The sequence below is a fragment of the Delphinapterus leucas genome, chromosome 5 (genome assembly GCF_059928025.1).
Source record: "Delphinapterus leucas isolate spDelLeu-1000000601 "Yukka" chromosome 5, BTC_Dleu_Yukka2, whole genome shotgun sequence".
Classification (NCBI taxonomy): Eukaryota; Metazoa; Chordata; class Mammalia; order Artiodactyla; family Monodontidae; genus Delphinapterus; species Delphinapterus leucas.
Window position 1 is genome coordinate 60,504,332 of NC_143133.1, and position 22,838 is coordinate 60,527,169.

At 34.8% G+C, this 22,838-nt stretch overlaps 2 pseudogenes; one reads left to right on the forward strand and one right to left on the reverse strand.

Annotated features, from left to right (window-relative positions):
- Positions 1-15,866: 15,866 nt before the first annotated feature.
- Positions 15,867-17,720, forward strand: LOC111171536 (short/branched chain specific acyl-CoA dehydrogenase, mitochondrial-like; annotated as a pseudogene).
- A 3,101-nt stretch (positions 17,721-20,821) lies between these two features.
- Positions 20,822-22,429, reverse strand: LOC111171535 (NF-kappa-B-activating protein pseudogene; annotated as a pseudogene).
- Positions 22,430-22,838: the final 409 nt, after the last annotated feature.

A 22,838-nucleotide genomic window follows, 5' to 3' on the forward strand; every position in this document is an offset into this window, starting at 1 on the left:
TTTAGTAGAAGTCAAATAAGATCTTTTTATTTCTGTTACAAATTTGTCAGCAAGAAAAATAATTTGGTATGATGAAATTCTTATAAGTAAATTGAATGCAAATGAGATAAGAGCTTTTGGGACAAAATAATATGGATACAGAAAGTGATGGAAGCTTTGAGCTTGGTAACAAATATAATGTTGCAAAAAGAGCCAAAAAGCCTGATTGATTATTCCCCACGTGTTTTACTTTGTTTTTTTTCAAAACATTAAAAGCACAGAAACTAATATTATAGACACAAGTTGTACACAGCACTCAAAATTAATGTGTATTTTTCCACTGCTCCAGCCCCCATCAGATAGTTCCAGGAAAAAAAAAAGTATGTATTGTTCCAGTGCATATTTCTATATATTGAATATATGTATAGCCATAAACTTTATGATGATACTTTTTATGAACATTTGTAATTCACATGAGTTCTGTCCTATTATCCTGCCTCATAGAAATTTGCTGTTTTCATTTAACATAATAAAAACACATCGATGTTGATACTTGTAGATCAAGGAATTTTTCTCTTTTTGCTCCACAGAATCTCATTATATGATTATGAGGAACTCTTCCTTTGATCATTGTTTTTTTTTTTTTATAAATTGCTTGTCATAATTTTACACTGATTAATTTTATACCCATTTTTATACTCATACATCTTTTGCTTATTTGAACATTTAGAATGTCTTTTGTTTCACAAAATATTTATTTTTAATATGGTAAAATTTATCAGTTCTTTAATATACTTGCTTTTTGCTTTTTAAGATATATATCCATATACCAAGATAAGAAATTTTTCTCTAAGTTTTAACTGTTATCATGTTTATATAATTTTGAGTGATTTGAAATCTAATGTGTTCTTTTCATATATTTGGTTTTTCTAACTTTTGGAAAATTTACTAAGTAATCTTTTCTTGATTATTTATAAGGCTTCCTCTCTCAAATTAGAGCAAAATATATGTATATTTTGTCCTCCGACTCTGTAGTCTTGTCCACTAATCTATTTCCATTATTTTGTATAAAACTACTAGATTTTAATTAGTATATTTTATAATATGTCTTGATTTCTAGACAATGTGAAAAACTGCCTTCCATTCTGTGTTTCTCATAAGAGACTTAGCTTTGAATACCATTTGTTATAACACTATTGTGTTTTATTTTGCTTCAAATGAAAATCTACTATGTCTTTCAATCATGCTTTTCAATTTTCTTTCAATTGTGTTTTGTGTAATTTTTGTTAGATTCATTCTTAAATATCTTTTAATTTTGTTGCTATTTTAAGTGATGTCTCTACAGTCTTACTTTATTTTGGAATAAGTTATTATTGTTTTTCTTGTATTACTACTTCCTTCTCCCATCCTTTTCTTCCTTCTTATCCTTGCACTATCTCTCTCCCCCTCTGTCTTCCTCTCACCTTATTGCCTCTGAGATTCAATAGTGTAGTGATGGTGGGCAAATTGTCTTGGTGGCAATATTCTTGTGATTGGAATCTCTCTTTTTTTCTTCCTACTTCACCTCACTCGACTCCACACCAAGAGAGTTTACTGTGTTTTAAGAGCTCATGTAATTACATTGGACTCATCTTGATAATCTATGATCTTCTACCTATTTTAAGAGCCTTAACCTTAATCTCAACTGCAAATTTTTTTTTGCCATGTAAGGTAACATATTCACAGCTTCCAGCGATTAGGGCATTGACAGTTCTAAGGGGAATTCTGCCCACTGCACACAGCATAAGAGAGGGAATCATAGCTCTTGACTCACAATATAAGGTACAGAAGTTTATACTTGAATGTTTCATAAGAAGTTGATAAGGATATGAAAAAATAATATTACAACACTTAAATAACACTACTGTGAAATACACTGTTGAAAACATTTCATTTTTAAAAATTATAATTGTGTGAAGTATGATTGTTGTCCCAGTTTTATACGTGAGTAAACTGAGGCATAGAGTGTTAACATATACAGCACAAAAAAGGAAGAAAGAGAGAGAAGGAAGGAAGGAAGGAAAGAAGGAAGAAAGGAAGGGAGAAAGAAAGGAAGGGAGGGAGGAAGGGAGAAAAAGAGAAAGAGAAAGAAATAAAAAGAAAAAAGAAAGAAAGAAAGAAAAAAGAAAGAAAGAAAGAAAAGAGAAAGGAAGGAAGGAAGAAAAAGTTGGTTTTGATTTTGCTGAAAGAGATGACAAAAATAAATTGTTTCATAAACTGTATGGTTCAGCTCTTTAGTATCTGTCTGCCTTCAAGAGACAATATGTCTCAAATTGATATAATTTCTCTAGCAAGGTTACATTTATAATCTCCAGTACTATTCATTTTCATCTATACTGGGTTGCAGACAATTCCCTTTCACCAATGATGCTTATCAATAAAACAGGCAGATGTGGAAGAAATTGCTGTCTTAAATTGGAGGAAACTGTCATGAAGAATTATTTTTCACATGCATGAGTCCTCAAAAGGCTGTGCAAGATCATTCTGAGTGACAGGAGACATCCTATCAGACATCCTATCAGTACGAAATATCACAAAAGCTATGATAATAACTTTGTGCTACAGCAGACTACTGCACTTGAATTACGTACACAGTGTATCAGAGGGGGAAATATTATTTAAATATTATATAATTCTTGACTAAATAGATTATTTTTAAAACATAAATTCATTACAAAAGTGGAAAATTAGCATAGGAATTTCTAAAGCAATATCTTTTGAGAATGCAAAGCTAGTCTTTCTTGACTTATATTTTCCGATTTTTCTATCAGTGATTCATAGTTGAATGTATTCCTTACAAAGGAATAAATATTAGATAGGAAATTATCACCATATTTCTTGGTATATGGTATCTAATTTTTCCTTTAATGCTTTTTGGGTCAAAATTAAATTTAACCCTCTAGATGTTTATATGTTATTTAGAATGCCTTCCTCTCTATGTTTGAATTCATTATATATCTGTCTTCCCATCCAAATAGTAAGTTCTTTGGGAATAAGTGTTTTATTATCATTTGGAAAGTGCTGACACACAGGAGCCATTTAATACATGCTTGTTGGCTGACTGAATAAATCAATGGAAATTTATTACCTTCTCTATTATGAAGAGAAAATGAGACAGAATGAGCAGTTGAGTAGACAGTATTTGGATAAGAAGGTGTCCAAAAGGAAATGGTCAACATTGCTAAATCCTACAAAAATGATTAAGGAGAACAAAGACCAAGAGGATATAGCTGCCAGATTATAATGAGAAAGAGTGTGAAAGCAAGGTAAAGAGAGAGCAGTAGTAGGCGTAAAAAGCAAAATAATATATCTTGTCGAAAATAGAAGTAAAACACTGGTTATAGATACAGTGCACAGCAAGGGCAAATAAGTTTGTTTGTGAGAGAGGGACTTAGTTTAATGCAAAAGGAAGGAAATAGTACATATGCAGTCAGCATGGAAATAAATAGAAAGAACTTGTTAAATTTAATTTTATGGCAATTCTGTGAAGTATTCTTATACTTTAATTACGTTCTTTATAAAGTGGCATTCTCCTAATTGAATCAATAATTTTATAAAAATTGGCACTGCATATGTTTAAAAAGGAAGGAAAAAACATTTATAAATTAAATTTAGTGATCAATTTTTTTGTTGTTTGTTTATTATGCATCATTTCACAAAGCAATTCAGATGGTCAGCCACAGCTAATAAGGACACATCATATTTCTCTTTATAAAATATTTTACATGAATGATATTTCTAGTGAAAGGTTATCAATGTTAGAAGCAAGTAAAAGAAAACTATTTTGCAAACTGGAAGTCAGTTCAGGGCAGAAAATACATATGGAACATATACTTTTTGATTGCAGACTCTATGCTAGGTAATATACTACAGAGGTGCCTAAGAATTCCTGTCCGGGATAAGCATATACTTTAATGAGAGAGACAAATGAATAAATGGGTTCACTCCAATATAGGCATTAAAATAAAAGCATGTATAGTGTGATATGATGACAAAGAGGGGAAGGGCATTTTAGAGAAATTTTCTAGAGGTGTCGATAATTGAATGGAAGTGGGAGGAGATGAAGAATTACAGGATAGACCCTGGGTTACAGATTCATGTACCTGGGATAAATTTTTGCCATTAAATTAACAGATATATGCCATTAAATATATATATGAAGTTTAAGTGACATCATAATAAGTATTCAGTTATAATTTGAACTGTATAAGCTTAAGACATCTTTGAGACATACAAACCTGACTTATAAGCAGGTAAATGGATGAGTTAGAAATGCAGGTTGAGGGCTAAAGAGAGGCATTGGGAATCATTAGCATATTGATGGAATATTCAGTCAGGAGAGTAAATTAAAACAAACAAAGAGAAAGAAAAAGAAGTACAGTGGACTAGTTTACAACTCCTTCGGAGATTCAGTGTTTAAGGGTCAAGTATAAAAGTGGATACAAAGGACTGGGGATGAAAAATCAGACAAAATAGTGTCATTAAACTAGAAGGAACAAAGAGTTTAAAAACTGACCATTAAACAGCATTAGAGAGTCTCAGTAAAATATGCATGCAGGGATCCATGTTAGAAAGACAGCTTTAATAGAGTGGAAGAAATAGAAGCTGTGTTAATATATTTGAGGGTGGGAAATGTATAGTAAAGCAAAGAGTGACTGGATAATTTTTATAATACTTGGCTGAGAGAGAAGTCAAAAATCTCAGAAAACCTAAAAGAAAAATGTAGGGAGGCTATAAAGAGACAATTTAGACAAGAACCCCAAATGACTCATGTATGTAATGGATGCACTGAATGAGTTGACTTTAATGGGGCACAAATAAGCAATGGCTTTATTTTTATTCTACTCCTGTGTTCAGTTAGGCTCTGCCAGTTCTGTCACATCTACTCTTTGATGATCTCAGTGAATCCCAGAGATTTCTTTTTATTTTTGTTTTGCAATTGGTCTAATTTTGGTGATTGCTATTTATCTTAAGATATTATAAAGTCCTGTCCAATACTCTGTCAAACTTTAATCTCACAGCAAATACAACAACTTATTTTATTCTGGGCTCACAGTAGAACTGTGGCTTAGCATCCTTCCCAAGAGAAAGTATGGGAGCATGATTTATTCTTCTTTATACTCTTTCAGTCATCTTCCCTTCCCTACCCTGAAGCTTGTGTTTCTTACAGAGTTGTATGATGGGTGTAGTTAATAGAAAATGGGAAAAAGCATTTCATTTACGTGGTGTAAGTAGTAGTTCTTTCTGTGGATATTGATGCTCTTTGTGAACAGGAAATACAATTTCCTGTGTGATACAATTTGAGGGCTCATTCAGATAAGCCTATAAGGTTCAGCAGATAATCAGCTAAGTCTCCTCTCTTCATAGTCATGGCAGACTTCACCAAGGATCTGTCTCGCAGACCCTGTGCGAGGCTTGCTTGAGTTGCCAGTAGCAAGAACCCTGAGGGGTAGGATCACAAGAAGTCAACTTTCATGAAAATGCACTTCCCATATAAGGAATCTGTCTTTCTATGCCTTAATAAGGCCTCCCAAAAATGTAAATTGAAGAAGGGGATCCTAGAAACAGCAACATTTAAATGCCTGTGATAGAGCTCTCATTGAAGTCTAAATTAAAGTAGCGGCAGTCTTATAAGGACTTTACCTGTTAACATCATCCCTTAACCTTTCATCCCAACTTATAGAAGAGCCACTAGTGCGGGAATGGATGGAGGCGGTGAGAGAGAAGGAATAACCAGAAAGCAGCTTGTGCTTCTCTTCCTGCTGCAGGTTCTTGAGCTTAAGATCAAGTTTCAAACTGGATTTGGAAGCTTTGAATTGGATGTGAGATTGATATCTTAAATTGAACTAGACTGAAAGTTTTAATGCTTGAGAATGTACTTAAATTATCAAATGAGACATTTAATAACAGAAAGTGACTAATGGGCTAAATACAGGATCAGACTGTTCAGTCAGCTAAAATCAGAGATCTCACTGGGTGTCAAGCTTTACTAAATAAATTCAAGGACATAGGCAAGCAAGAGGTGCAGTGAAGCAAAAAGAGGTCAGGGAAAATGAGGCAGTTCCCCAGGCCCTCACCTTTCCATGTCAGATATGCATCTCTGGCACAGGAGAGATGAGGTTCCTAATGAGTTTATAGAGTGCTTGCTTGCTTCACACAGCAAGAATTTCAATTATGACACATCTCCATTTTATATCAGAGATTGCATAGCTTACACAGAATTCTCCAGGGTATCAAGTCTCAGAGAACCTAAGTTCTACTTAGTACAGGTTATTCTTAGGCAGAGTCATCCTATGAAGTGCATTTTAATGATAAGTTCTCTTCCCCTCAGCAGCTATCTTTTTTTTTTTTTTTTTCTATTTACTTGAGAATACATGTACAAGGAAACTAGTCTGGTTGACCTGTTTTATGTATTTTTTCCTCTGGAGGTGCTCCCCCTGTTTAACAGAATGAATGACATTCAGATAAGCTATTTTAGTTTCTCAACTGGAAAGCTCTGGAATCTTCCCAAGATGTCATTAAAAGGAAAAAAAAACACATTAACAACATAGTGTTGAATGAATAACAAGGGCTGAATAGCAAAATGCCATTCACATATACTTAACATGTGTAGTATACACATAAAACAGCAGTATGCATTTTGCAAGGGCACATCATTTTTCAAATATATACATATGTGTTTAAGTAAATGCCAATGGGGATCAGAGTATCCATGGATATAAAAGGAATACAATTAATATTAAATATCATAACAAGAGGGGCATTCTACTGATGGTGATAAAGTGCTTTACACTAATGAAAATGGTTACTCAATCTTTTATTCCTGTGGTCTAAAAATAAATTTACGGAGGAAGAGGAAGAGAACAATAGGATAGTCTATTCCAAAGTGTAGATGGTGAATCTGAGAACGGTTTTATTTTTGGAGTGTAGATATAATTGTTACTGTTTTGTTTTGTTTTCCTAAGGATGGGAAATATAATGACATGTTTAGAATGAGAGAAATGGACCAGTAGGGAAAGCAGTCACAGCGTAGAAAGTTTCTCAGAGAGCTAAAGTAGGTAAAAATCTAATGATTGGACATATGAAAATGGAAACCCCAAAATTCTGACTTCAAATTCAGTATTTTTTGTAGCATATTTGTAATTTTGTACATGAAAATGTAAAATCATTCAATCTATTAGATACATAGAATTATCTCATGTTCAATCCTGATCTGTTTATAAAGTATCAATTTCTGTGTTTATTTTGACTTATTGTACAAGTTGAAATGTTTACTCAAATATGCTTTTAACATGTACATCAGGCTAATGTTATGACTATGCTGTGAAAACTCTGGAAAAGAGTATAGGTATATTGAAAAGTTGTATCAGATTTAAGGCTAGACATCTTCAGCAAAAATTTACGTTCGAGTCACCATATTTCAAATTATTTTTATGATATGTACTGACTTTTACTCAATTACGGCACATATTTTTATTTTTATAGTTAACTCACTGTATACATTAGACATTTTACAAACAGTTAAACAGAATTATAAAACCAGTATTAATTATTGCATGTGCTTTAATTTCTTTTATATTACTTAGCAACTTAGAAATATTATGTCTTCTTAATTCAGTAAAGGCTTATTCTTGGTAGCATTTACTATTATGAAAGTGCATAGTTTGATATTCTATGGTATGAGTAAGCCTATCTCCAGTGTCTAAACTCTCAGATATGAAATTTTATTTTTAAATGAAGACTATCCCATAAAATGTTCATATTTTTCCATAACTACACTATAATAATCCCTATAATTTCACATTCAATCTGTAGTCAGTTTTCGTCAATATACAATAATTATAATAGAAAATTCATCTATAATCTCAAATATCTATATTGACTTAAATATAAATTCTAAATCCCTTCTTACAATAAAAATTGAGTGATTAATCTTCATATAGTCATAGTTCAACTCTGTATATGAATATACAGGTAAGACTATCATCATTCCTAGAAAAACCTACAAGTAATCTTATTGGTGACATCCAAACATGTTTTAAGAAATTCTCCTTTCTTAGTATGACAAACGTGGTATAAAGATGATGAGTTTACTACAATGTATATCTTTCCTTCCTTTCTTCCATCTTCTCTAGTTTTAGTTTTCTTTTTTTTTTATCATTAAAACTGCTAACTGCTTAATGAATGATCAGAAGCAATGATATAAGAAATGAAGAAAGCAATAATGGTCAGAGAAGAAAATTATTTAAAGAAAAGTAGCATCATGTAAAGTTACTTTATCACTGAAGTGGACTTCTACTAAAAAAAAAAAAAGTGGGGGAAACAAAGGAGGTTTGATAAATGGATGCAATCAACTACAGATAAATGACCACAATGATCTGACTTGTTCACTTATGAGCTTCTGAGAAACAGTTAATCTCAATGAAGCCTGCTGGGTTTTTCTTTGCTTTTGGTCAAATCTTCATATAATTTATTCTTTCTTTGAACACAACTAGTAAAAGTGAACAAGAATACATATTAACCATTTAATAAAGAGTTTCCAGAAACACAGACACAGGTAAACACTTCTTTTTTTCCTCGTTTTAATACAAGTATGTCATCATTGTACTGTTTTCTATATTAATGATTTTATATTTCTGATGTAGTTCTGTTTCCCTATCTATCTATCTATCTACCTACCTATCTAATAGAATTGCTGTCCATGTTATGAATATCTACTTTTAATCAAGTTTCTTTTCTTATACTGCAGATAAATATTACCATTTAAAATTACTTTCTCAAACTAGTTACTATTTCATCCACATTAGTTCATCTGCTACTTTCCTGACTTTGTGCGAGTTTTACCATTTAAAAAGCCTTTCCCTACTTTTTCTCCTCTTCACCTTTGTATTCATTACATTATTGAGCCTTCTCAAAAAACTTCTAGATTAAATGTGCCTTACCATGATTATGCCTTTTTTTTCTTTCTGTTTAGAATGTATGACCCATATAATTTATTACTTAGAATTATAGTATTTTAAATGTACTAATGCCAATCAAATGTGCTTATGTTGTTTAAAATATAGGTTTTAGGATTTTTGAAATCAAGGATCAACATTTCTGCTTTTTTCTATTAATTTTCTTTCTTCCCCCCGAATGCGTAGCCAACACCAAGAACACATTAAGGACTTTCAATAATTGCTTGTTAAATGAAAGAAAGAATGAATATTTGAGAATTGCCTAGAAAACTGTGAGAGTATCCTTTTGACCTAAAAACATTATACTAGCATCTTCCAGGAATGCCAGAGTTAAGAATATAATTACTAATATCAACAAAAATTTATTTTATCTGGATAATGTTTTGTTTTCTGAGCAAAATCTTGATGTACTTTGAAAGTTAGGCCTGATGTTAACCTCAAGAGTATATGATAGATAGAGAACCAAGTTCATGGAACCAAGTTTGAACCCAGGAACCCAAACTACCCATTCTTATGTCAGACCATCCTTTTTTATTTTTGAGTTCTTAACTCCCTTAGCTTTATCCCCCTTTTCTGTGAAATTAAGGGTTTGAGTAGACAATCTTTAAGGCCGCTTCTAGTTCTAAACTCTTATACTTTATTAACCACAACTTGTTGCCTCAGTTGGCTCAGAGGTTCAGCTTAAACGTCTACTGGGGACATTCTAGCTTTTAACACGGAGCAGAGGTAAAGGAAAAGGAAAAGTGGGTAGGCGTGTTAACAAAAGCAAGCTGAGAACAAGAAAAGGTAAGGGCAATTAAAACTTCCAGAATAATCACATGGTAGTTTGTTTCAGTTCAATTTCTTTTCTGTTGTATTTTGCTGGCAAATATGGCCGTTAATGAAACATAAAGACCAAGCTTTATTTTAATAGTTTTCCCCCTCTTTTCTCTCAAGTCTCTCTGTCTCTCTTTTATATACCATAGCTCAATCTAATATTCCACCCTCTTTTCTTCCCCTCTCTAAAAGGAAGCAAACTATACTGACAGAAGAAAAGATTAAAATGTTGCTAAGTGGAATGGTCAAAAAATTTAAAATTACCTGGACATTTTAAGAAAGATGAAATTAGTTGTTGATACAGATGACATGAATTACAGATAATTCATTTGTCCAATACCTAAGCCCTATATAGGCATCCTGGATCTTGGCAGGTGAAAGGGGTGTTTATATCTCAGGAAGCCATAAGAGTGTCTAGTGCCTAGGAATATTAATTTTCTTCCTCTGACAATAATGTTGTGAACTTTTGTTCAAATTATTTTCCTAACATTCATATACTCACTGCATTTTTTTTGTTTTACTTCCAAAAAATATGAAAGTTGAATTGCTAAACAAAAGCAATGAGTTCCATTATACTTTTATATCAATGAGGGTCCAGTTAAGAGACAAAAAATACACTAGTAATTTAAACAAGGAATCTTTAGTATAAAGAATCATTAACTTATACAAAGCCTTTAACTACTAAAAGAGATATAAGGAACTCTATGGAGTCCAGAATTTGCAAGTGCAAATAAACACGTTATACTATTACTAAGTTGAAGGATACTGGACAGTGAAAGAAACTTAGAAAGTGAAAGGACTTAGGAGAGGTTCCTCCACCCAAGGCTGAGATTTCAAACTCTTTGCAGAAGGCATGGCTAGAGAGAGACAAGCAGTCTTCCAGTGGCAACAAAGCTTTCTAGAGGGGATGCAGGCCAGTGCTGATCTACAGAAACGGTCTGCCATTGCCAGAGGAAGTGGGCAGATGTGAGCTGGTCTGTAGAAGTAAGTTACGTGTTGGTGAGGCAGTTGCCTGAGGTCTCAGCTGGACCTTCTTTAGAAGCAACCTCATAAAGGATAGTCAGTTGCTTGATGATGGATGAAGTTCATCTGTAAAAGCAGCCAGCCAGGTAGGAAGAGCATGGCTTAAAAGTAGGGGCACAGCTCCTGTGAAAGACAGTGAGGCTAGAAACTGTCTATAAAGTCTCATGAAGTGAGAGCCACCAAGCCTCACCTCCTGTACTGGATAAAATATGGAGACAGCACCCAACCTGAGGGAAGTGGCTTCTTGTCACTATCACCTCACTATGTTACTCCAGCACTCGTTATTGGAACAAAAGCCCAACAATGTACCAGCTAGAGAAATAGAAATACGTACAGGGTCCACAAAACTGGGAAAAAGAAGGTTGGGTTTGGAGCGGAGAGACTATAAATGATAGCGGGCCCAATCTTTTATCACTGAACACCTTGCCTTAAAAAAATTGAACTTATTATCCCTAGAGCTTACCGGAGAGGGAATCTAGATCAGTGCTTTATTCTACCATTTACTTTGCCATTTATTGTACCTTTTATGTTCCTCATTTAAAGTAATCTGGAGGCATGCTAGCATCATTTCAATACCAAAACATATGATGACAATCTATTAGGTTGAAAGAAGAAACCTGTGTTTACTTGATTTCAACCAAATATTTTAATAAAATTCTTATTTTGGCAGGTTCAGGTACCTCACTAACCAATAAAATCTGTGCACGTATGCCTTTCTAAATTTCTTCCCCAAAATATATGTTTATATTAGTGGGGACGTGAGATTAGAAATAGGAAAAACATATATACGTATACATATATACATGTATACATATAATGAAAAATCATTCCCAAATGTGATTTTAGCCTATATTTTGGTCTTATTCTCAAGAGATTAAAGTTAAAGACATTACTGATTATAGAATTTCAGATATTGTTCATTGCATGTATTCAGTTAAAAGAAGATTTATCAATGTCCAGAGACACTTGTTCACTCCCTAATATTTCATAACTGGATAGTGGCAGATTGGTCTAGAACTAAAGTCTCATGCTTTAAATCTCAGTTCTTTCTTCATATTGTGTGCATTAGAAGAGCTAATAATATGTACAGAGTTTACCATACTATCCTTTCAGAATTAAATAATACTGCCTCTCACCGGCAGGGATACAGTGACATAATAAAACATTACTTAAAGCTCCATATTATGTACATTTTACTTCACATAAAATAGTTTATTTTAACCTAAGTAATATAAAATCTCTAGCTCAGATTTCTTTAAAAATTAGCAGAACATGTAACCTGATGAGGAAACATTTAAAGGGGACATAATATGTCAGGCCTATCTTCTAAAATTTAAGCCACTTCATTTTTCCTTTTTTTTTTAAAACTTCCTTTGCTAAATATAGGTTATTTGATCTTATTTTCACATTCCCTTGAGATCTTAAGAAAATAATTTTTCCTTTTCTTTGGTTCATGAAGAAATGGCAGGAGAAAATTAAGACTGATAGCACAATACATCAGAGGCTCAAGAAATTACCTGAGATATCTCTGCACAGCTGTTTGACAAATGCCACTCACCTCCCTTACCTCCTTTAAAATGTTTCTTTGTTTGATATAAATGATATAGTAGTCACTATGTAAGGACAGACTATGACCAGAAGTCAACTGCATTAATGTAGCAGACACTTTATTCCTAGGATATATGATTTACCTCTTCTAAAGAAAAAAACAATGCCATATTCTGGCATACTTTAATCTGTCAGATTTCTGGGTCAGATGACTTCCTTAAAGTGGATGGGAACAATTTATTCATAGGAAGCCAGTGTACTGGACTTTAAGGTAGGGTGATCCATTCATATTTTTAAAAGTTTTAAAGTTACATTCAGATAGGAAAATGGCCAGCGTAGAGTATAGGAAAGACATTTCAGGTACGAATGTTAGAAAAAATTTTCTTCAGAGAATGTTATACTTTCTCTCAAGAATAAGCATACTTAAATATGAATCAAATATATAACCCAACTTCAGAGAAACATTATAAGATCATTGTCTATTCCCTACCAAGGCAACACTTCCAGGCACTGTAAGTGATGTCGGGATCATATAGCATCAATAATCACACTCTTTGGTTAATGTGAATTGGAGACTTTGAAGCTGAGAAAATTAAATAGGGTATATTGATTTAGTATTTTTGAGCCTACATTCCCCAGAATTTAGAGGAAGAATGGAGCCCATAACTTTTATTTGGTGCTACTTTTGGTCAGTATTTTATACACACATGCACACACACACACACACACGTATATATATATATATATATATATATATATATATGTATATATACAACCATAATATTCCAGGAATTGTGCCAATACCACAGACATTTATATAGAGAACTGTTCTTGTGTTAATACAATTGCCTATGAAAGGATCTTTAGGAAATGCTAGCTATAGGCAAAATACCATTTTTCCCCTTCTAATCCAAACAGGGTATTGGAACCTTCATATTTGAAGCATCGACACTTACCTAGATACAGACTCATTAAAAGTCATTCTTAGTTCTGTCAAAGCTGTCAACATAGCATCTTACTCAAGAAGTATTTTTTGATCACTCTAATAGTGTAACCTTAAACACTTCAACAGAAAGTTACAGAAATAAAGCCAATAAGTTTGATTCATTCAATGCAGAATGCATCTAATGAAGCACTGTGATCATAAACTCTAGCTATTATCTACCTCTTCAAGTGGGTGAAAACTAATACAACTTTCACCCAATATGTGCCAAACAAAAGGTGCAATGAAAACTGGCATTGAAGTGTATGAGCTTTCTGACAACAGCATTAGTCACATCTTACACACTGACCTTTGTAGTGGCAGGGATATTCAGTAAGCTGTTACAAGGAGTTGGCATTTTCAGATGTAATGAATCTCTTTAATGTCTGTCACCTGCTTAACAGGACTACCATCTCTTGACTGATGAGTTTCCAGTGATGTAAAAATCCACTCAACTGCTTTATGGATTTTGCCACTATTCAGAAGACACAGTGGCTATCTCAAAGAGTTAATAATATTATTTGCAGCCCCAAGACACAATTATCTGTAAGAAGACAATGGAAAGAAGTGATGATTGACTAAGTTAAACTCTTTAGGTATAAGTGCCAAAGGAACATGGCTATTATTCAGAACAAGTGCTTCATATGAATAAAACTTCATTCTCAGGGGGGCTCCAAAAGTTCAGAGGCTAGCATGTTTAAATTAGGCTCTCTCTCAGTTCAATGTCAGCTGCTAATCCTGTTTTTGATTGAAAGGTATATGGCTTTCAGCGTTCATCTTTATTCTGATTTATCTTAATATGCTCAAATTCTTGAATTTAATGAAATGGATTAATGGTGGACAATTGTGCTCTTCATTCCTCCTCTGGCTTATCTGAGCAACTATCCACAGTTTTCATTAAAACTTTTCTAAGTTGGAAATTAGGTTATAATATCTGACTGTATTATCTAACATACCTCAATAGTAAGATGTGCTGTTTGTTAATTCACGTCCTTCTTTTGTATCAGTGCTTTAGCACAATATGGAATTAATGAAACCTCAATGTGATACATCCTTTCGCTCACCATAATAAGTTGCTCTAGCACATACTTACTGCATGAGAGATTGTAAAGTGATTTATTTTTATATTTCTTTACAATCATTCTTGGAAACCCAAAGATTAGGCATGTATGCACATGTATTTGTAGATAACTATAGCTCAGAAGTAAAATTTGAAAGAAAAATACTACAGGTTCATTATATACACAAAAGAATGATTGCCAAATCAGAACGTGGTTTTTTAACATATTTTAAATTTATCACCATGTGTAGCACTCAAGCTTTGTTCATTTCTCCCAACACTACAAAATAAATAACAGTATAGATATATTTTTAGATGGGGGTCTAGGAAGGGTAATTAAAATGCAAAATTTACAATTTATTTATGATGAGAACAATCCACAGATCTTTATATACATCATAACTTTTCATGTTATTTTAACTATTCATGGTTCTTGTTACTTTGATCTATTGTTAATTTAACAAAAAAAATCTTAAGGCTTGAAGAGACCTTAAGGATTTTCATAGGGGCTAACAAGTATATTTCCTAGATGAGGACTTTGTGGTTAATAGAGGCTACACAGCTTGTCTACAACAAAAGGAAAGCAGCATGTGCAGGCCAAAGACTAGAACCCAGACCTTCAAACTTTCCACTATTTCTTTTCCTCTGCATTACATCCTTTTCTGTGGAATGGTATGGAAGATATATTATGTTATTCTTTAGTCACTATGCTAAAGACTGAATATGTATGCCCCCTCCCCACTGCCCAAGTTCATATGTTGAAACCTGATACCCAATGTGATGGTATTTAGAGATGGGACCTTTGATTAGGTCATTAGGTCCCATGTCAAAATACCATCACATTGAATGAGATCAAAAGACACTCTGAAGAGACTCTTACAAAAGAGATTCCAGAGAGTTCCCACTCCCCTGTTACCATGTGAGGACACAATGAAAAGACTGTGTATGAACCAAGAAGCTGGCTCTCACCAGGCATATTTGCTGGTACCTTGATCTTGGACTTGCCAGTCTCCAGAAGTATAAGAAATAAATTTATTTTGTTTAAAAGTTACCCAATCTATGATATTTTTGTTAGAGCAGCTGAAACAGACTAGAAATACACTATCAGACATTTAATTTTCATTTCGCTTATCTTGTTCTGTCCCATAAACCTAATATTTTTCTATTTACTGTGTACATATACAAACCTAACAAATGCTCTTAACTATTCCTCTCCTGATAAATGTGTTGACTGTGGGTTTGCATTCAGTAAGTCAAAGGAATAATTTGTGTATCAAGTAGCAATATTACCCTGGTCCCAACTTAATTCTGCGTCACAAAACCTTAACAGGAGATATAATAGGAAAATATGTTTTGTCACTATTGAAAATGTGTGTGATTTTTAGATTTTAAAATAGTATATATCTTTAAAAATATATCTTATGCTAAAGAAATTGCAGAACCTTAAAAACATAAATATGCTTAAAATGAAAAGAATTATAGGGCGATTGTCCTGGGGCACAGATGGAGGGAGCCACGGTTCGGCTGCTGTGTGGCAGCCCACTGTTAAGAAGAAACTTCCCAATTTGCCTGTCTTCCTGGAAAAATCCTCCTGATGTCTTAAAATCTTCCCAGCTTTGAGAAGCTGGACTCAAAGCAACAAATAATGGCCTACCCTATGCCCCTCTGCAAACATTTACAGATGAAGAGAGGATGATAAAGAGCACTGTTAAAAAATTGTCCAGGAACAAATTGCTCCTTTGGTTTCAAAAATGGATGAAAATTCAAAAATGGAAAAATCAGTAATACGAGGATTATTTCAACAAGGGTTGATGGGTATTGAAATTGACACAAAATATGGAGGAACAGGAGCTTCATTTTTTCCTCTATCCTAGTGATAGAGGAATTAGCCAAAGTTGATGCGTCCTTGGCTCTGGTATGTGACATCCAGAACACAGTAATTAGCCAAAGTTGATGCATCTGTGGCTCTGGTATGTGACATCCAGAACACAGTAATTAGGAAAATATGGAACAGAAGAACAGAAGGCTATCTATTTGCCCAAGCTAGCTACGGAACAAATGGGAAGTTTCTGCCTTTCAGAGGCTGGAGCAGGTAGCGATTCATTTGCTTTGAAGACCAAACCTGATAAAAAGGGAAATTATTATGTCATCAATGGGTCAAAGATGTGGATTAGCAATGGCAAGGATGCCAAGCTCTTCATGGTGATGGAAAATGTAGACCTTACTCTTGGGTATACAGGAATTACCTGCTTCTTGGTAGATTGTCATACTGAGGGCCTTCATATAGGAAAACCATAGAACAAAATGGGAAGCAGAGCTTCTTTTACTTGCCCATTAACATTTGAAAATGTCAAGGTTCCAGAAGCCAATATCCTGGGACAAATTGGACATGGCTATAAGTAAACCATTGGGGGTCTTAATGAAAGTAGAATAGGAATGGCTGCACAGATGCTGGGACTGGCTCAAGGATGTTTTGACTACACTATTCCATATATTAAAGAAAGGGAACAGTTTGGCAAAAGAATATTTGATTTTCAGGGATGCCAACACCAAGTGGCTCACATGGCCACCCAGCTAGAAGCTGCAAGATTACTCACATACAACGCTGCAAGGCTTTTAGAAGCTGGAAGACCATTCATTAAAGAATCTATGGCCAAGTACTATGCATCAGAGATTGAGGACCTAATAACTGGCAAATGTATCAAGTGGATGGGAGGAGTAGGCTACACCAAAAATTACCCTGTGAAAAATACTTCCGAGATGTGAAGATTGGTACAATATATGAAGGAACTTCAAACATCTAGCCGAACACCATCCCAAAGCGCATTGATTCAGAATACTGACAGCCATGGGAGTGGGACCCCTCCCTGGTGTCACTGGTGTAAAATTTTAAACTATTGTGCCTTGTTGGGGGCTGTGTTGAATGATTTTATTTAGGCCCTTCACCTTGGATCTGGAGGTAGACCTTTCCTCTTTCCTCTTTCCAATCTGCTTAACTTAGACGCAGAAGATCATTTTTAAAATTTGGAAAGAAATGCATCCATATTTTCTCCAAAACTACTTTTAAAACTCTATATGCATTATCATTCTAGCTTCAGGGTATACAGAATTTCACTCTATTAGAATTTGGAAAAGTAAAGACAATATAAGTGTTTCTTGCAGACATGGCTATTTTATATTCTTGTCATTGTGCATCAGTCAGAGAGATGTTTGTGCTAGTTGGCAATTCTATAGAAGAAACAGATTCAATTCTAAGTTACTAAACTAGGTGAAACTGATAAAAATTTATTTAGAAAAATCTAAAAGTTTTAGTTCTGAATATCTGAAAATGAGTGGATTATATAATCGAAGAAAACATTTCAACAAAGGAAAGCCATATAATTTGTTACTATAATTTACCAGTATGAAAGGTAGATCATTTTAAAAACATTTTAAAAACATTTTAAAAACAAGTCTCTACGTTAGTTTTCAAGAATGAAGTTTAAATAATTTGGTTTAATAATTAGAATATACTCAATATTATAATATTCATTTCATCAATGATACAGTATTTTTCCGTCTTTAAATTGAATACTGTTTTCTCAAACTTAGTTATTGAGCCTTATCATGAATAGTAATTCAGAAATAATATTTTGGTTCAGTGATTCTCAGGAGGGGATGTCTTTTCCCCATAAAGGAGTGTATTAAAATCTCGTAAGGAATGAGGAATAGAAGGGAGCTGTAGAGTTCAAAAAGCATATTTGGTAATATAAAAAATGACATTTCTGGGAAGGCAAAAATAAATCTGTTGTTTTACAGTCAAATTATGGAAAGGCAAAGTTCAGCAAATATACGGCTGGTGATGCCATTTCTTCAGTATCAGGGATTCTCAATCAGGAGAAGAGACCTTGTAGGGTAAAAATCCTCAGTCCCCTCAGGAGGGAGGAGGACACTGAAGGGTGTTTTATATTTTCTGGAAGGGGGCACGGGTTAGAGATGTTGGAAAATGTTTCAAGGCTCATAGAGTTGCTTAAAGTAATCACTGCTGTCAAAGGGGAAGCACTTTAATGAAAGAATAATGTTTATTAAGAAAACGACATTTTCAAAGTAATTTTGCTTTGCACACTCATGTTCATCGAATTGGATTAATTTCTATAATGGATACTGTAGTTAAATATTCAGAACTGTGTAAATACAATTGAGATAGGAATTACATTAAAATATTAGGAAGAAATATGGACAAATTTATTCCTTAGATTAAAAAAGATAAAGTCTACTTGATTTTCAGATAGGGAGCTGATGGAAGCCAGTCATTCAGTGTTTTAGAATAAAAAGACAGTGATCTGATAAGGAAAGTAGGAGATGGAGGAAATGCCCTAAAGGGGGGCTTGGACATCTTTAATTTCTGTGATTATATGAGAGGGCTGGGCTTTTCAGATAATGGAATAGAAGCCAATGTTAGTAAAAAGAATCCCAGCTTCCTCCTGTAGAGTTACAAACACGTGAAACTACAATAAGCCTCCTTCAGATTAGCAGCATGAGAGAGGCTCCCGTGTACATCTAGACTGTGAATTTATAGTTCATATTGATACAGCTCTAATTGTGTGTATATTTTTTGTGCAGGTTCACAAATAACAGTTGAAAACTATGTATTGTAGTTAATATCTGTACCTGCCTTCTTCTATTAGTGAATTGTGTTATTGTACCATTTACCAAAGAGGATGTTGTGGGTTTCCCACATAGTTCTTCCATTATAGCTTTTCTTAATAACCATGACTTTGGGGGTCTTGAGTTTGTGTCTAGTGGAGGACAAGCTTGTTTACCTCCTGAAGCTTGTCATTACTGTTTGTTAATTTGAGGATAGGGCTGTCATGGGGCTCAGAAGGAAGAGACTTGAACACAAGCAACACGTTGTATTTGTGTGGCAGAGCTGGACTCAACCCAACTGCCAAGTTAGTATTGTTAGACATTTCACTTTACAACACAAAAATGAATCGGTGTCAAAGATTTTAGAATTATGGAAAGCTAAATCTATAAAGAGTTTAGAGAACCATCCAGCCAACTCTCTCATTTTAAGAGTGAATGATTCATATAGCCCAGAATACTTGCCCAAGGTCATCCATCCAGGGCCAAAGATAAGACAAGGATCCAAATGTACTAGCTCCCAATTCAGTGCTCTTCCTACTGTTTACTACTGTCTCTGTTCAACAAATTTTGGATTTCCTCCTTGTTATGTCTCAATACTCTTATTGATTTATTTTAAGTTTAACTGATAAAAAATTAACACTTCAGAAGTGTTAAGATTGATCAGTGTCATTACTTACATATTTTAATCACCTGCCAAACACACTGGCTCTGCTAGGATGTAACTGGTATGTCAAATGTAAAGATTATTGTGTGTGATCACTTGGTTTTATGATTATGATGTGTTTTAGTAAATGCACTAGTTATATCCTTGCTGATGTATTTTTGCTGATCTTTCTTTTTTTTTTTATTAGCAAATCTCATTTTTAATTCCAATCACACATACCCATCATTTTGGCATTCAGTGCTACATATATATTTTACATAAAAATCCCATTTCTTGAAGAGGATGAACAAATCCTTACATGCCTCTGGTAATATCATTTTCCACTAAAAGTTTGATGTCTTTTAAAGAACATTATTTTCCACTTGTTAAAAAAAATATATCTTTCAAAGCACTTTAAAAATACAAAAATTTTACATGTGTTAAGATGTTATAATTTATAGGGTTAAATAAATGCAGTATACTCTTCCAAAAAAACACTTAAAAAAAAACTTTAGAACTATTATAAGGAGAGAGGGCATTTTATAACAGCAAAGTCAGAAATTCCCCATCACTCAGATAATTTAAATTTATCCTAGGCACATAATAATGCAGCTCAAAACAACCTTAACAAAAACAGCCAAAACTTCTACTATCCCCTTCCCCTTCACTCGTATGTCCTAACAACTAAACTTTAACAAAAGGAGGGAAGGAAAAAGATCATGATCTCACAGTCCCAGAATTTTCCATTTCCCCCAAACTTAAAAGCCAACAGTAGCCATAAAAAAGTGAGAAAGTGAGGGGTTCTATATGAAGTTACAGATTAAACTGAATGACAGATGTAAAAAATAAACTGAAAAGTTTAACAATGCTTAAAATGAAATCTGCTTTTTACAAAGGACAGACTTTAAAAACGTTTAACATCACTTTAGCTTCATCCTTATGAAGCAACCAAGTTAAAACAATGAAAACAATGACTCATTATATTTTTCCTTATTAAACTCCTGATCATTGTTGACTCCCATCCATTTCTAGTATTCAAATAATGATCTAAACACAGCTCAGATAGAAATAATGTACTTACATTGGCACTACAGGAGACGTCCCAATATTTTATATTTGAAATAACCATTTTTAATAAGCCTATTAAGAATTTTAAAACTAATGTTCACATTTTCAATTCAACAAGTCTGTGGGTTAGTTTGCTTTTTGGTTTGTTTGTTGGTTTTGGGGTGGAGGCATCAATAAGCAGCTTTTTATAGAAGGACTGAAAGAATTAAATAGAAGGCACAGTAGCACTGTAAAGCTTTTTCAGATCATGGTAATCTTTTTGTGTGTATATATGGAACCCAAACTTTCTTTTTTGTTGTTAAAAATGTCTGATGAACAATCAGAAAATCCTTATCTGTCCTCTTTCCCTTTAGTTTTTCTGTATACCATCTCTCGAAAACTGGCCAGAATCTTGTTTTCTCTCTTTCGTCTCTCTTCTTGGTTAAAGGATGCAAGGGCTCTCTTCTCATCAGCACTATAGATCTGGTTCTCTTTTCGCAGTCGCACAGCCTCCATTCGGCGATGCCTGCTACCACTCATTACGTAACCCGAGCATTCAAATGATGCAATTTCTTCACTTGTCAAGCCAATTTCACCTCTTCGTGGGATACGTTTTCCAGCTTTTACATATTCAGCCATAGCTGCACCTTCACCAGGTAACAGAGCATGGCCATAGTTCAAAGGTTTATCATCTTGAGAGGCAAGTGTTTTGGGAGCCTCTGGACCAATCAAATCTGAGGGTTCTTCAGGCTTTGATCGATCCTTCCAGGGATTTTCCAGAAACTCTTCTTGGGACTCTTTAGAACATGAATCACTGGAATCTTTTCTGCTCTTCTTAGACTTATTTTTCTTATATTTCTTCGATCTGCGTTTCTTCTTTTTTTCCTTTTTCTTGGCTTTCTTTGCTCTCCTTTTTGTATCTTCATCACTGGAGTCTGTTTCAGAATCAGAGTCACTGTCACTATCAGAATACTTCTTGTGTTTTCTTTTAGATGACTTTTTCTTCCTCCTTTTCTTGGACCTTTCTTTTGAATGACTAGACTTCTTTTCTTCTTCTGAAGTAGAAGCTGAAGTGGTGCTTTTCTTTGGCTCTTCGTCCTCTGCTGGTGTATGTTCATCAGAGTCTGGTTCTGGATTCTTTGGAGAAAGTCCCCATACTTCAGGAGCTCCTAATTCTCCAATCCTCTCTCTCTCACTTAATCTCTTCTGCCGCAGGCTCTCTTCCCTCTCCTTGTCCAGGAGGCTAGGCCATGGCTTGTCGCTCCCGCAGGGGCGTGAGTAGCCACCATAATAGGCGGACGAGGAGGCAGAAGCGAAAGGGGCGCCCCGCGGCGCGGAGGGCCGCTCTCGAGAGCGTGACCGCGAGCGGGAGCGGTAGGACTGGTTTTGGGAGCCTTGGCTGGGGCCACTCAGTTGATGGCTAAGGCCATTCCGGTCCCCGGACCGAGAGCAAGAGTGCGAGCGAGAGCGGCGGCCCCGCGGGGAGCGAGAGGTTTTGCTGGGCTTAGGGCTCTTTGACGAACTGCGACGCTTCCCCCCGGAGCCCGAGACCTCCCACTCCGGGCTGCGGGAGCCAGACACCGGATCCATAGCTGTTGCTGGGTCCCCGAAGCCGTGGGAGAAGGGGACGCTCTCGCGAGCTGGGAGGATCTCCGTTGCCTTGGCTCCCAGGACCAGCAGCCGCGACACAAACCCGAGCCCGAGAAAACCTTGGAAACAGTTCCGAGTACGTCGGCAAATTCCTTCCCCGGACCTAGGCGGTCCTGCCAATGGGACGGGATGTGTGTATCCGTATCTGATCTTTCATAAAGTGAAACTTTTGTTGTAATGGTACATATCAGACTGTAATCAATGTTACAAAATCAGCATTCTATGGAGAATGAAAAAATAAAGCACTAACTGGAAACAAAAAAGAATTATAGAGCACTCCTGCTGCAGTATTTTATGACATATTTTGGAAAACCAGAAGCAGAGTCAGAATCAACTTTGAAGACTAAGATAGAGAAAGCTTAGATTTTCAGAAGAACATATAGCCTACATCCTCCAATCCCCTCATTTTAATGCTAAAAATAAGGAAATGATCCTGATCCTAAATTGCTATGGTCATGATGCTGGACC